We start from the raw sequence: 13,800 nt of genomic DNA, 5'->3' as shown, positions 1-13,800 counted from the left end.
AAAGGTATCTTGATGCAGCTTTAGTCCAGTAAAAAAAATAAGCACTTCCTGTACTATACAGGAAAAGTGCCTGCGTGTGTCACACCAGAATTGCAGTTTGCCGATGTTGATTTTTTTTGTGTGTTTTACCTTAATTTTGGAATTCCCCTTTAGTGGGGGTGGGGTAATCAGAGCATTCATCATAGGAGTCGCTTTATGAACTCAGAGAGGGAGCATGCGTGTGAATTTCTGGTATGCGCTCCCAGTGAGAGCCGGAAGCACATATTCGTAAAGCACACCTTTTATATCAAAGTGTAATACTGCATAGGAATCGATGCATAATGATGCAATAATATCATAATCGCCTAATTACTTACATCTCTCTTTATAAACCTGGCAAAGTATCTCACTTGGCAATTACCTTGAGAGATGACAATGCCCTTTCAACAAGAGTTTGTGGTGACACGCCACCACTGGACACAATCCGCTCACGGCGGTACGGACAGTTTAAGCAGACGCCCCCAACTGGGGGCCCTTTCCTCCAGCAACTTGTTTCCCACAGGGACAGTCTGCCGGGAGCACTTCCTGTCTGGGGAGTATTTAAGTCAGGCGCGGGCTCTTCCAGTTCCTGTTTTGCCATGAGGCTGAAATAAAAAGCTGTTCTGTTTTACTGGCTCTGGTCTCGACTCCCACGTTTGCCGCGGTATCTCAACAAGTTGTCCATTACTTTTGGAATTTTCAGGATTCTCCCATGTGCCTAAGCTCTGATACATCTCGTCAAATTTGCAGGCCGATACCAAACTCGGCGGGGTAGTGGATTTGAAGGAGGCAACCCACAAATGATAGAATGAGATCAGCTAAATATTTGAGTGGGCCAAGCAATGGGAAATTAAATTGAATGCAGGTATTATGAAGTAGGAAGAAAAATGGGCGGCACACATATTCTATGAATGGTGCTGAAAGAGCTCTCGATGAGATTGAGTCCTAGAAGGCTCAATGCTCAAACCCTCCAACCCATATCTAGCAGCAATCAACAGAGCCACTGGGATGTTGAACTACTTACCCAAAACAGTAGACGACAAGTCAGAGGAAGCTGTGATCAAACTGCATGATGCTCTGCTAAGACCGCACCTAAGATAATGTGTTCAGTTCCGGTCCCACTGAAAACAAGGGAAACTCTCAAACATGATCGTGATATCTAATATCAATGGCAGGAAGATAGAGACTACCATGGAGAAACCTTTGTTAAATAGTTGCAGCAGACTTTGCTGGGTGATGATTGTTAGTCAGTGAAAGATATGCTATGAAGTTCAGGTCAGAGTGGATTCTGTGAGTGCAGAGGAATGAAGCTTCTGTGAGGGTGAGAGCCAAGTCAGGCATGCAATTTCGAATGAGGAAGCTTTTGTTGGGTGAGAACTCGCCAAAGAAGCCATTAAGGAGCGGTCAGATAAGCCACCAAGTTTAGGGGTAGGACGGGGGGTTGACAGTCAATCAGAGAAGTCGTTAAGGGTAGCAAGTTCCTCCTTCAACCAAAGCTATCCCTGAGCCCAAGCCAGATTCTCTGGTCTGGTCCAACTATGAAGGGAAATGGAGAGTAAACACTGAGTGACCATTTAAATGCTATTAAAATGGGAACATTGTTTATTTCCTCCTGTGTTATGAACAGTCTTACCAGTTAGTGAATTGGACTTAATTTAGGGTAACTGCACAATAATTTGTAAGCATGTAGTGGATGATCAGTATATAGTGTAGCATGTGTCTATGGCTGTATTTTGGTAGTTGCACACCACACAGCGCAATTCTAACTCTTGATGACACACACACTACAGGGAGCTGTGGCAGGTTCTAACGCTTATCAGGGTGGTGTCAGTCTGCTGCCTCCCATTGAGCCCACGGGCTATTTATTGCCCGAGACATCCATTCTCATAGGGATATAATAAAGCTCAATATTTTGGCACTATCAAAGTTGACATCTGTACAAACTGCACCCTTTCCTACAATTTCACAGTGCAATGCGTTGGCGCATTCATTGATCTCTCACTGTCTGTCCATAGAGAGATGTGCAAATATGCTATCAAAAGCCCTATCTTTGGAGATACCAAGTTGTTTACTTTTGCAACCTTTTGAAATGGTCCCGCCCTTCTCCTCCCACGTTGTCCTGTGCACTTCCAACTGATAGTCATATGCTTCATCTGTACAGCTTTCCTGGTGCAACCTGAAAGGACAAGAATCACCTGTCAGGTCTGGTAACAGTCAGGGTTCCCCCCCCCATTTTAAGATCATTTTAATAGATTTGTCTTATTTTTGTTTTCCAAAAAAAAAAGCACAAGCTTCACTTCACTCTTTCCAATAGTCTGACCCTGGCAATTCAAAGAAAAAAAAACTGCCACAGATAAAAATCAGAATTTACTCGACCGTTTCCGTCAGCAACATTTATTTTTTTGATTCGACTCTTTCCGTCAAGTGGTGAGTGCGGCGGAGCGCTCCAGCACCAGCCGCTGAGCCTTCGGCTGTTTCCGTGAAGAGCGCGTTCGGCTGTTTCCGGCAGCCCCATTGCCTGGTCGAACCAGCAGCTTGTCGGCAGCAGTTCCACTTTCCCTGTCGCTCACTTGCAGCTGTCAGTCTCTGTTCGCCCCCCCACCACTACCCAAAAAAAGTAACACAGGGAAGTCTTTCCTCAGCAACACTTGCACAAGCTGCACCCTTTGGAGAAACAGCGACCTCCACACTCAGCTTCAGGACGCAGAGGTAGTTTTTACTTTCATTATTACTTCATGTTTTTTTTTCATTGCGCGCACTCTTGGTTGAAATTTTCTTCCTGGTCTTTGAAGTAGTTTGTGTGTGTGTGTGTGTTTTTTCTCACCAGCAGGAAGTCTCTGGTACCTGCTGTATTATACTCATGTAATATCTGCTGTGTTACAATAGGTGGGGCAATGAACACGGAATATTCAAACTTGTGTTTGTTCAAGGTAATGGGGGTATTTTCAGCAGACACTGATAAATGACAGTACCCTACTCACTCCTCTTTTACTGTCCTCTGCCAACTCTCAGAAATATTTTTGCTTATTTTTCCATTTATTTGGGGATGATAAAAGTAGATGGATAACAATGTAAACCATTTGTAATATGAATTTATGGTAATATTTATGGAATATACACATGCATTACATTAATGACAAATAGGAGTTTTGAATCAGTAAGCTGTTTTAATTTTTAACTTTACTTTTGCTGTTATTTTGTATATTTTTCTTCTACTAGATTTTTTTTTTTTTTAGTTAATGACATCAGTGGGACACTGGCTTGAAGGAGTTTCTGTACCAGACAATGTGAAGGAGTTAACACACTAAGTTGAAGGGACATGGCCACCAAAGCAGCCTACTATTACTAATCCAACCACCTCACACTCAATGGCTTATTGATGCCTTCCAGACAGTTTCCCCCACTGATGTCATCAGCCCCTTCTCATTAAATAAAATTTGAGGCACAACTGAATTAGATATATAAAAATTAGAAGTAAGTTAAAATTAATCATAGTTCTTTGTAAGTATTTTACTTTTAAAAGGGGCCCTCAAAACAGCAGTCTTCACTGCAGTACTGTCGGAGGTGCTGTCAGTTGAGATGTTAAACTGAGCCTATCTGCCTTCTCAGGTGGATGTAAAAGAACCCATGTCACTATTTGAAGAAGAGCAGGAAAGTTCTCCCTGGGGTCTTGAACCATAGAACCATATAAATTTACGACACAGAAGGACGCCATTCGGCCCATTGTGTCTGCCGGCTGAAAAAAGAGCTATCCAGCCTAATCCCACTTTCCAGCACTTGGTCCGTAACCTTGTTGGTTACGGCACTTCAAGTGCATATCCAAGTACTTATTAAATGTGATGAGGGTTTCTGCCTCTACCACCCTTTCAGGCAGTAAAAAAAAGTTCTCCTCAACTCCCCCCTAATCCTTCAACCAATTACAGGAAACTTTTTTTATCCGGCACCGACGGGACCGGTGCGGTGCCGGTTGATCAAAAAGTCCGGATTACAGAGAGGTATACTTACCAAGGTACGAGAGCCCCGTACACGGCCACAGGTGCAGGAGCCCCGGTTACACGGCACTTGTGCAGGAGTCCCGTACATGGCCACAGATCCAGGAGTCCCTGTTGCACGACCACAGGTCCAGGAACCCCGGTTACATGGCCACTAATATATAGTAAAACTTAGCTGAACCTACTCCTGAATTTTGCCGGTTAAGAGAGGTTTCTAGATATTTAGGTGCCGGTTAAAAGAGAGTTTCCTGTACTTTAAATCTATGCCCCCTGGTTATTGACCTCTCTGCTAAGAGAAATAGGTCCTTCCTATCCACTCTATCTAGGCCCTTCATAATTTTATGCACCTCAATTAAGTCTCGTCTCAGCCTCCTCTGTTCCAAAGAAAACAACCCCAGCCTATCCAATCAGTCGTCATAGCTAAAATTCTCGAGTCCTGGCAACATCCTCGTAAATCTCCTCTGTACCCTCGCTAGTGTTTCCTGTAGTGTGACCAGAACTGTATGTAGAACTCTAGCTGTGGCCTAATGTGTGTTTTATACAGTTCAAACATAACCTCCCTGCTCTTATATTCTATGCCTTTGCTAATAAAAGAAAGTATCCCGTATGCCTTCGTAGCCACCTTATCTACCTGTCCTGCTATCTTCAGGCATCTGTGGACATGCACCCCAAGGTCCCTCTGTTCCTCTACATTTCTCGGTATCCTACCATTTATTGTGTATTCCCTTGCCTTGTTAGCCCTCCCCAAATGCAATACCACACACTTACCTGGATTGAATTCCATTTGCCACTTTTCTGCCCAATTTCTTTGCCAATATTTATCCCCCAACCATCATCACTAAAACAAATGATCTGGCCATTACCTCATTGCTTTTTGTGACACCTTGTTGTGCGCAAATTGGTGGCTGCATTTCCTACATTACAACAGTGGTACACTTCAAAAGTACTTAATTATCTGTAAAGCGCTTCGGGATGTCCTGAGGTTGTGGAAGGCAATATAAAAAGCAAGTTATTTCTTTCCATTCTTTTTCCAAAGATCATGTGTTTAGAAATTCTGAAAATGACATTTTCATAACTTCTTGTAAACTGCACTTCCATATTTATTTTCTGTAATGCCGCACAAAAAAAAAAGTTGAAAGGGGAACTGGGCACCAATACAGTGAGACCATGGATGAGAAGGGAATTGCCCACCCCATAATTCCTATTTTTGAAATACTGAAGATCAGCATTTACTAGAAAATAATATTTAGTTGTCAGAGCTAAGGTTATTCAGTTTTTATTAATTCTCTTCCCTTCTCTCCTTTCCTGAAGGTTTTTACTTCTTGCTAGGGCTCAGTTGTCCAGGTGGCAGTCACCTTCCAGTACCTTTGCCAAAGTGCTCATTATTAATGGGTCAGTGTTGGCAAGCAATTTGACCATGGGACATCAAAGCTAAGCCTGTCCTCACCTGGCATCCACGCAGGAGCTGGAACTCTGGCAGGCTTTTCCCCCCCTTCGTAACCCAAAGGTGGCGATGGGGCCACTTGTAATGCCTCAGGTGAGAACAGTCAATTCAGCTTGGGACTTTTTCCTGATCTCGTTTGGCTTAGCTACTCACCGTGCATTTCTGCTGAGCACTTAAAATTTTTTTTTTTTAGATACCCAGATCAAAGCCAGTAGTCCAGGACAGCACCGTGTCAGTTGCGGCTCAGTGGGTAGCACTCTCACCTCTGAGTCAGAAGGTTGTGGGTTCAAACCCCACGCCGCAGACTTGAACACAAAATTCTGTGCTGACACTGAGGGAGTGTTGCACTGTCTGAGGTGCTGTCTTTCGAATGAGACGTCCTTGTAGGACCTCACGTTTGTCTTATAAAATTGAGGTTCTTTTTGATACTAATTAGAGTACTACTTTAAAATTCAAGCAAATCATTGGCTGACTTTTCCAATACCTCTTGTATGTACTGTACATCTTTGCCTATCACAAAGAAACAGACGTTTAAGTTTAGAGCAAGCTACGATATAATAATAAACAGGAATGTTACTGAGTATCACTTTAATGTGGGTATTTGCTTCCAAGGAATAATAACTTCATGTTGTTTGTCTTCTTTCTTGCTCTAGTTCAAGTGTACCCATGGGTTGTAATATCGCTAGGCTCAAGGAGCCACTTGTGTGGTATTAATAGAAGATCGTGCAAAGGTGAATGAATTACAAGGTTATCTATGGATATTAATGGTTTCACAGACTTTGCCAAGTAACAGTCCGCTTATTCAATTAAGTTCCTCCTTCTCCCCACCCACTCCCCCACGCTGTTGGTGTTTTTAAAAAATCTGTCAAATGAGTAGCCTAAGAGGAGAAGTAGTGGCAGTATATCCTTGGAGAGAACTACCTGAGCAGAGCACCACATGACAGAAAAGCTGGATGAGCTTTTGGAGGGAATGTGAATTAGAAAGACAATCGTGAGAGAACATTCCATTTTATGAGTAGTATCTGATGTTCTAAACTGTGAATTAACAGTAACATCATTCGGCCTTGTCTTTTGATATTCTTTTAATACAACTTTAGTAAATAATAAAGGAGCTTATCTTCAAAACACCTGATCCATAGTGTACATCATACTTGATACACCATCTTCCTTTGCTGTGTGCTCTTAGCTCGCTCTCTCTGAACATTTTCTGCCAATCACCTAGCTGATTACATCAATCAGAAAGTGGATTGGATCTACTACGGTGCATTGGAAGGGAGTTACAGCTATATTACCATAATGATCTCCTTCAGAAACAAATGTCCTATTAACTAAAGCAAAGCCTGCATTACTCCTAGTTGATGATTGATCAACTATCCTGGCTAACTGATAGGACCTGAAGGGGTAGATTATCATTGGCGGCTGGAATCCTTCCCACTCCACTCCAGATAACTTAAAAGCCAATGCTTTAGGAGTAGGGTGGTCCTAACTGGACATGCAAAAGGAAACTTACCAATGCTTTGTGGCTAAATTCCAGCGGTACCCCTATGCATACTTGAGGTCCTCAACCCTTGGCTCTTGCTAACATATGCCTAAATTCTCTCGTGTCATGTCCCTATGAGGAAAGGGTGTGCACTCCATAGCAGGTAAATGGAAGCTCTATTAACGTGGATTTCTCAGTTGTTTTGATGTGGAGACTCTAGTACAGTGAGTTTATGCACATATCAGATGCCCATTTCAAAAAGAATCAAAGCAAACTGAGAACAATTGTTATTATTCATTTTGATGTTCTTGCCTATTTTCTTTGAAATGCCCATGGAACACACCTTCCTTAGCTGATACATAGGGATGCCCTGCTTCAAGGCCTTGCTAACGCTTCCCTTAAGCTGACTGTCAGAAGGTGTGACGTGAGATGGCTTTACATGTGGAGTTTATTCTCTTCCTCCTATGTCCTCCCAGCACCATCTCACCAGTTGGGCACAACTGAGCTTGTAAAATTCACCATGTGGAATTCAGAAGCATGTTTGAGCATTTGTCCCACTCTGTGGCACTGTGCTGTCCACGTAAATATAACCCAAAGTGTCTGGAATTTCAAGTTTTTAAGTAAGTAGAGTGGGCGGACAAAGGTGTGTAATTGTTATTTTCACATCTTAAAAAAGGATATTCATGAAGACAAGCTGTGATTCATGAACAGATGGTTATGTTTTTTGGGCTCTTGTGCGAGCTATTTTCTTGGGTTCAGCATTATTGGCCACTCCTGTAAACACATTTCACAACTCCTATAATGTGACATGTACATTTTTCAGTCCAATATCTCGGTAAATGATACTGAGACCCATGGATCACTGCAGAGAACCCTCACTCTGTGTGTATCATGTGCCACGTAATGATTTTCTTCGTTTGAAAAGTGGATTGGTCATACATTCTATCAGACTGAGGCGTTATATCAGCAGACTAATTATTTAAATAAAACATGTAAATGAACAGTATCTATATATATAAAACGGTCCGTCTTTCCGTCTCTCCGTCTGTCTCTGGCTATACAATCAAAAGTTATAGAGCGTCCCTACACACATGTTATATCAAAAGAAAGCTTATCATTAGGGGACTCTCATAGGCGTATTTACTTTTTGGTCAGACAAAAAATGTTCGGACAGTATACAAAAAACGTTCAAAAATCCACTCATTACCGGTTGACCAATCCTACCTCTCATTAGCGTTGAGTGACGTGCTGCTTCACCAATCCTACAGTTCAGTGACCAATCGGTGTGTAACGGGCGGGACCTAATCCTCCAGTCTCCCTAAACTTCGCCGCCATTTTTTGCACCAGACAAACAAACCCCCACATTGCGACTCCGGGAGCGGCAGCTGAGTTTACACGCAGCGGGCGGGGCAGCGGCAGCGGCCGGCCGTCAACCGCGCCGCCCGCAGGGGAGCTCAGCGGCAGCTGCTGGCCGTCATCCGCGCGATCCCCTGGGGAGCTCAGCTCGGGTCCGTCTCGCCCCAGAGCCCGGCCGGGCCTCGAGCGCTAGGCCCGAGACACGCAACGGGCGGGCGAGCTGCAACTGCCGGCCGTCAACCACGCGATCACCTGGGCAGCTCAGCTCGGGTCCGTCTCCGCCCGCAATCCCGGCCGGCCCTCAACCACTAGGCCCCGCACTGCCGGTATCACAACGGCACCGGGCCTGACGCGCTAGGCAGGGAGAGGGGAGGGAGAGGAGAGGGGGAGAGGCAGGGAGAGAGAGAGGGGACACACGGGCAGGGATACCGCGCGGCCCAAAATTGCCCTGGCAACGCCGGGCACCCCCTGCTAGTATAATATAAGATAGTGAATCATAGACAACTACTCTCTTTGATACATAAAATGAATACATGATACTCACTTTCTCTATATAAATAGAACACACAAAACAGAAACGCACTTCTTGCAAGCGAAACAGGCCACAGCTTCAGAACTGACCTACCTTCTCTGCTAGCTGGGACAGCCTTAAACACAGACCTTCTCTGCTGGATTAGAAGCAGGTGGCTTGGCGTCTCGATCAGGTAGACAGGTTTTACAAAGAAATACAACCTAAACCTCTGGGAAGTTATACGGAAATAAAAGGCAATCGATGCCTGCGCACCTCATAATTACACTAGATCAACAGCCATTCTCACTGGTTATCAGTTACTTGGAATATTTGTCAACCAATTGCAATTGCCAGGGAAGCAGCCTCAGAGCTAACAAATGGCTGGGAGGCCCATGAATCTGCTAGGCCGGTGGCACCAAAGTCTTTATGGAAACAACAGGAGGTTTGGCCACCAACAATTTACTGAAAAACAGTGGTTTAAAGCCACATACACACACCACACACTCAGCCTAGCAATGAGCAACTGAGCCAAAATTAAAAGCAAAAAAATGATGTAGAAGCCCATTGCAGCGTTATTTTTAATTGCGCTCATCACTCACACTTGTTGGAACGGTGTTGAGGACTACAGCAGCATTTCTGCATCGCAGTGTAAGACATTTTTAGCATATTTCATGGATATTATCAAGTAACAGATTTTTGTAGTATTCCATAATTTGGCATTGCAATATTTATCATCAGATTTACAGAAAATACTGTTTGCAGAGTGTTGGTAGAAAATGTGTGCATTTTGAAAGCAGAAGGTATTTGGTGCTGATCATGCAATAGATAAGCCTCCTCATTAGGGTTGCATAATTCCAGGAATTTTTAAGAGGAAACTTTCCATGGGAATTTTTGGGAATTTGGGGAATTTATGGGAATTTTGAGTTTTTTTGCACACTGATGGTTTTTGTCTCTGACACTTATATTATCTTTGTCATCAAAATAGACATACTGTTCCATACAAATAAAAACAGGCTTTCAAAACTTTATTTAGGTTATAATTTTGAACTTTATTGAACCGCCACAAAAAAGACCCATCTAAAATAAAATAAAAAGAGCGTCAGCTTATTTAGCCTGTAATTTGTCCTTATTTTGTCCCTTTGAGTCTTCTACTCATGAGTCTTCTGAGTCTTCTACTCCTCATTGCTCCTCCTGATTCTCTGACTCTGGCTCTGACGTGTCCATTTCCTCCTCTGTGTCACTGTCTAGCTGTGTGGTGGACACTTCTGTAACTGGCTCAATAAGTTGTAGGTTCGCCCGGATAGCCACCAGTTTCTCCACTCTCTTGTTAGTCAGCCTGTTGCGCACCTTTGTATGCGTATTCCCAAAAAGTGACCAGTTTTGTTCAAAGGCCTCTGATGAAGGTGGGATTTGGAGTATCACTGATGCAATGGGCGATGGAGCCTCAGATGCACAAAGTCCCTTCCACCAGGTATGTGCACTGATATGCTTGCATGATTCCCATATCCCGTCCCCATTCTAAAGACCTTGCTTGGTAGAGAACTTTGCCAGACTACCCAGAACTTTGCCCACGTCCAGATTGAGGTGGCGTGAGAGGGTAGAAATCACACTGTAAGCGCTGTTGATCTGTTCTCCAGAAAGTATCGGTCTCCCAACATGCTTTGGGTCCAGCATGTATGCTGCAGCATGAATCGGCTTGACACAAAATTCTTGACGCGTCTGTATGAATTGAACAATTACCTTCTCCTCTGCTTTGAACAGCAGAGATGTGGGTAGGGCAATGCTGATTTGTTCTTTTAAATCAGCAAAAAGCCTGAGAACATCTGACAAGACAGCGTCATCTCCTTCAATCTGAGCAATTGCAGATGCTACTGGTGAGAGTAGTTTAAGGCTGCTAACCACTCTCCCAAAACACATCATCCAGCAGTATTTTCTTGATGGTGGTTTCCATATCCCCAGACTGGGATGCTGCCATTTCTTAGTGACTCCTTACCCTCCAGAAGGCTGTTGTACATTATGACAACGCCACCCCATCTAGTGTTGCTGGGCAGCTTCAGTGTGGTGTTCTTGTTCTTTGTCATTTGCTTGGAGTTGTAGGTTGCTGCAACTACCTGTTTTCCCCTGACATACTTAACTTGCTTGGCTCTCTTGTACAGTGTTTCCATGGTTCTCAAACCCATGATGTCCTTGAGGAGCAGGTTGAGCCCATGAGCTGCGCACCCAATAGACATAATATGAGGGTAGGCCTCTTCCACTTGAGCCCAAGCAGCCTTCATATTCGCAACATTCTCAGTAACTGCTGCAAAGACCTTTTGTGATCCAAGATCTTTGATGACCGCTTTCAGCTCATCAGCAATGTATGTGCTTGTGTGTCTGTTGTCCTTCGTGTCTGTGCTCTTGAAGAACACTGGGAGAGGAGTGGAGACGATGTAGTTTATGATGCCCTCCCCTCGTACATTTGACCACCCATCTGAGATAACTGCAACACAATCTGCCATCTCTATCGTTTCTTTGAGCTTTCCTTGGACTCTGTTATACTCAGCCCCCAGCAAATAAGTAGACAAAGCATGTCTGGTGGGAGGACAGTATGCAGGGCGAATAACATTGAAAAATCTCTTCTAGTACACATTGGCTGTGAGCATGAGGGCTGAGCCTGTCGCATATACAGCTCGAGCAAGGCACTCATCTGCATTCTTCTGGCTATGGTTATCGATTGTATCAAAGAACCTTCCAAGTGGGCCAGCAGTTGCTGATAAGGAGCCCGATGCTGAATGTGAACCATCATATTCTTGAATGGAAGCAGAGGAACTCTGGGCTGATTGCTGTGAGCTTTGAGTAAAGCTGTTGCATTTGGATAAATGCTGCTGCATCTTTGTGGCATTCTTTACATATGGCTTTGTACAGTGTTTGCACATGTACACAGTCTTTCCATCTTTAATGCCTGGGGTAAAATGCTTCCACACATCCGACAGTAAACATGGCATTGTATTATGCAGAGAAATAAAGGGCATTTGTCTCTGTGTCGAACTGCGGTCGATCAGCACGATTGCAACAGGGTGAGTAAATTTTTCCTGATGCTCCATGTGATGGAAGCATGACCTGTGCATGCACGACGCTACATCACCAATAGAGGGAGCTAATCACTCATCCACTCATCCAACCAATCAGGACACATTTGTTCACAGTCACACACAAAACTTGTAATTATTAAAACAAGCCAAGTAAGAAGATAAACATATATTGATTAAGAAATTCCTTAATAATTAAGATTCCATCTCTGTTAGTAATTTTAAGAGAGGACCTGTATATAAAAAAAAACAATATTATGCTAGCATGTGCTTTTTTGGGCAAAATTCCCAAGCTAAACTTCCCGTGGAAAATTTCCGGAAATTTACCGGAAACTTTCCACCCCTTCGCAACCCTACTCCTCATATCTCTGATATACCATAATGTTCTTCTACAGCAGTGCCCAGGTTATGAGGACCACTGTGCTGCACACCATGAAGCCTCATGGGTCATATCGAAGGTTTAAATTAACTGTCCATTTATTTTGCATGTAATTCAAGCTGTGGATTCGAGCCGGTTTACTGGTTCTGATTTGGGATTTACCCACCACTGTGGTAACAGTGCTAAGAATAACTTTTTCAAAACCTCCAAGCCCATTAACATCAAACAGGACAAACCAGTGATTAAGAAATATAGCACCTATAGAACTGACCTGCCGTATCGGACCATGGGCTGTAATTTGGAGACCCCTGTTCTTACACATTTACTCACAAATTTATTTGACTCCAGCTGAGTCTACAATGGAGTAGAAGTTAGTTTCCAGTCTGGATACTAGAAAAATAAAATCAACCAAACAAAAGGTAAACCAATCCCAAACACAATAACATAATAAGGGATCAAGTCAAGATGGCGACCGAGACAGTCCGGTGCTAGCACACTCTCCCTGCTTTGGGCGGCCCGCTCTCGCCGCTCGCTCCCGCAACCAGAGCGAGGTGTTTGGCGAGTCGGGCGGAGGCAGCGCAGCGCATCGAGCAGCAGCAGCAGCCATGTCGACCCGCTAGAGCTCGTCGGCCGGCAGCTCCTCAGCGGGAAGGCATTCCGACTGGGAGGAGGGGAGCCGAGCATGGCGGCCAGAGGCCGGACCGGAAGCGGGAGAAGCAGGCCCCGGGCTGTCGGACCATGGAGCCGGCGACGGTGAGGTGGAGGCCGTGGCGACCGGAGGATGTGTTCGGCGAGTCGGGCGGAGGCAGCGCAGCGCATCGAGCAGCAGCCACGACGACTCGCAATCCAACTGGGAGGAGGGGAGCCGGGAATGGTGGCCAGAGGGTGAGCGGGAGAAGCAGGCCACCACACGTGGAGCCGAGCCGGCAACAGTGAGGAGGAGGCCGCGGTGATGAGGAGGACGGAGCGGCTGAGGGACATCGTGCTTCCACTGCCACTGGATGCCAAAGAATTGACTTTCTGAACACGGCGCTGTAAAAATAGCTGACGTGTCCCTACGGGGAGTAAGCATTCCATTGTACTAGTTACATATGGCAAATAAAATTGAATTGAATTGATTAGAAAAATGTACCTGTCTCTGATGGAGCTTTGGGAGCCTTGGGTGGATTGCATCAGGACCTTGCTGCCTTACATAAGACGTAGGAGCATGAGTAGGTCATTTGGCCCCTCGATCCTGCTCCTCCATTCAATAAGATCATGGCTGATCTGATCTTGGCCTCAACTCTAATTCCCTCCCCGCTCCCCAGACTTCCTTGCCTTTCAAAAATCTTAAATATATTCAATGACTCCATCTCCACAGCTCTCTGGGGAAGAGAATTCCAAAGATTTACGACCCTCTAAGAGAAGAAATTCCTCCTCATCTCCATTTTAAAAGGGTGCCCCCTTATTCTGAAATTATGCCCCCTAGTTCTAGTTTCCCCCATGAGGGGAAACATTCTGCATCTACCCTGTCAAGCCCCTTCAGAATCTTATGTTTCAATAAGATCACCTC

The 13,800-nt window shown here is 44.6% G+C and overlaps 1 long non-coding RNA gene across 3 annotated transcripts in view; it reads left to right on the top strand.

Moving 5' to 3' along the window:
• The first annotated feature begins 2,087 nt into the window (after positions 1-2,087).
• The window catches only part of LOC147102684 (uncharacterized), a 316,332-nt gene continuing 304,619 nt past the window's right edge, over positions 2,088-13,800 (top strand). The window contains exon 1 of one of the 3 annotated variants that reach the window (XR_015073056.1): positions 2,088-2,727. This is a non-coding gene — a long non-coding RNA (uncharacterized LOC147102684). The remainder of the gene's footprint in view (positions 2,728-13,800) is intronic. The other 2 variants (XR_015073055.1, XR_015073057.1) reach the window with 2 other exon arrangements.

Source organism: Somniosus microcephalus, chromosome 21 (genome assembly GCF_052327205.1).
Source record: "Somniosus microcephalus isolate GS21.2 chromosome 21, FLI_Smic_1.0, whole genome shotgun sequence".
NCBI lineage: Eukaryota > Metazoa > Chordata > Chondrichthyes > Squaliformes > Somniosidae > Somniosus > Somniosus microcephalus.
Note: the sequence above shows the minus strand (reverse complement) of the source record. Positions and strands in the feature narration are given on the sequence as shown.